Below are 2,577 nucleotides of genomic sequence, written 5' to 3' on the forward strand. Positions count from 1 at the left end.
TGGTTGAGCTATAGGCGCCGAGCCCCTGGGCAAAGATTTCACCCTTGGGTTGATGTGGCCTAAATGTTCACTCGCGGAGTTGGTGCCCCTCATCAAAGTGAACCCCATTCCCAACCAGCAGGTGATCTGGATAGGTGTGCAAGTCTCAGCAAGGTGATCTGGATAGGTGTGAGTGTTTACAATTGGAAGAGGTGGGAGAAAGGTTGATCAGAGATATCTTGGGGGTGACCAGTCAAAAAGCTTTACTGTTGGGTGGCACCTGTGGCTTAGTGAGTAGGACACTGGCCCCATATACCGAGGGTGGCAGGTTAGAACATGGCCCCCACCAAACTGCAACAAAAAATAGCTGGGCATTGTGGCGGGTGCCTATAGTCCCAGCTACTCAGAAGGCTGAGGCAAGAGAATCACCTAAGCCCAAGAGCTGGAGGTTGCTGTGAGCTGTGATGCCATAATATCTACCAAAGGCGACAAAGTGAAACTCTGTCTCTAAAAAAAAGGGGGGGTAATGGAGCAAAGATGGCAGACTGCAGCCAGCTTTTTACAGAAGCTCCCATCCAGAAGGAGGCTTAAAAGACAAGTTTAGCAACGGAGCTGACGGTTTGGAGTGAAGCCAAGAGAGAAGATTGAAGAGTGCACTTCAACCTTCCTGAAGCAAGCTGCAACCCCCAAAATACAATTAAAAGGTACAAAATCCACCACCAAGCTGACGAGAGTCCCCTCCCCCATAAGAAGGGCTCACAGTTTACTCCATGCAAACAAGCTAGTAGAGTTCAAACATCCTCCCACTCTATCCCATGGGAGAGACCTCCTAAAAACTGGACCTCCTACCCCTGCTGGCGTGCCATGGCACCCTCCTGTCAGGCATAAAACTATAAAACTGTATAAAACTGTATATATTCCCCACCTGCAACATTGAAATCTGAGGATCCCCCTCCCCCCCAACCCTGAGGTCTGGAGGTTTGTTACCTACGGAGTCCAGATTCTTGGGCATCTCCTTGAGAGAAGTGGAGGGGGAAAGGGCTGGTGCTGTTCTGTGCTGACTATAGCACAGGAGTGAGGAGAAGAAAGTGGCTTGGAGGAAGCCATACAGCAACAGTGGCATCCTGCACTGCAAACTGACACCATTCCAGACAGGCAAGCCCCATCTCTCTGGGCAACCAGAGGTTCTGGACAGCAGCCACAGGCCAAATGGACTTGGTAACTTTTGAAAGTAAAGAGACCATTAGCACCAGCCCTCAGGGGAATAGCTGAGACCAAGGCAGTGGGCGGGCAGAGGGTGGAATTGACACCTGAGTGTAAACTCTATAATTTGCTTGCTGCCCAGAGCTAAGTTCTTTACCAGCTCTAGCAGCCTCTGCCTTGCAGAAGAATTTAGATGGAACAGAAGGTGTGAGGTTGGAATGGCAAGAACTTTCAAAGCCTAAATTCTTCCCCTGCTGGACTGGACTCAGATTTCCTAACAAGCACCTTGCCCTCAGGGGAATGCTGAGAGAAAGGCAGTGAGTGGGCAGAGGCAGGGATTGACACCTGAGTGTAAATTCTAGTTGTTTGCTGCCCAGGGTTGAGTTCCTCATCAGCTCTAGCAGCCTCTGACTTGCAGAGGAATATAGCCGGGACAGAAGACAAGGGCCTGGAATTAAGAGAATGTTCACAGCAATTTAAACACGCAAGGCCCCCCTACTGGACACAGATTTCCAGGTATTTTGGCAGTCATAAACCCTGGGAGCAGTTGCCTCCTAGAGTGAATAGGGTCACAGACCTGGGGGATTATGAGTGACTGGGTGCAAGGTGGGGAAGGAGGTATTAACCTTCCCAGACTAATCCATTTGCTGGGTGGGTCCCTTTGCCCTCACGGAGCACTGGAGCAAGTTACATCTGAGCTATGAGCAGACTCCTCTTATCTAGCTGCCAGAAACATTTGAACTTTTCCACCTGAAATGGGTGCTGACTGGGATGACTGATTTGGACCCCTTAAACTGGGCAGACCACCCAGGGACTATTCAAAGGGGCACCCTGGGTGTATGGTTGAGGGAAGGATTGATTTTCCTTGCCCAATTATTGTTTGTAGGGGGCGGGGCAAATTAATTGCTGGTATTTCTCCACAGCAGAGACTTCAACCAAGAGAAACTGAATCACTAGGGTAGGACAGAGACCAGCTGAAAATAAGGCAGAGCCACTTAGCCCCACCACACCAAGCAGGTCCCCAGTCTCTCAGGCTGTAACACCATACGGGTCCTTGACAAATCTCAAGGGGAAAAGCCAAACAGGGTAAAATAATCAAGGGGTGGAATCAGCAGAAAAGCTCTGGTAATATGAATAACCAGAGTAGATCAATCCCCCCCAAGAAAGAATGTGGCTGGTAATATGAATAACTAGAGTAGGTCAACCCCCCCCCCAAGAAAGGATGTAGCAGATGAAACTGAAGATCCCCTATATAAACAGATGGCTGAGATGTCAGAAATTGAATTCAGAATTTGGATTGCAAATAAGATTAATAGAATAGAGGCAAAGATAGAAATAGAAATTCAAGGAGCATTCCAAAAGTTCACTCAAGAATTCAACGAATTCAAAGACAAA

This window comes from Otolemur garnettii, unplaced genomic scaffold, assembly GCF_000181295.1.
Source record: "Otolemur garnettii isolate 467f Iridium unplaced genomic scaffold, OtoGar3 scaffold00369, whole genome shotgun sequence".
Lineage (NCBI taxonomy): Eukaryota > Metazoa > Chordata > Mammalia > Primates > Galagidae > Otolemur > Otolemur garnettii.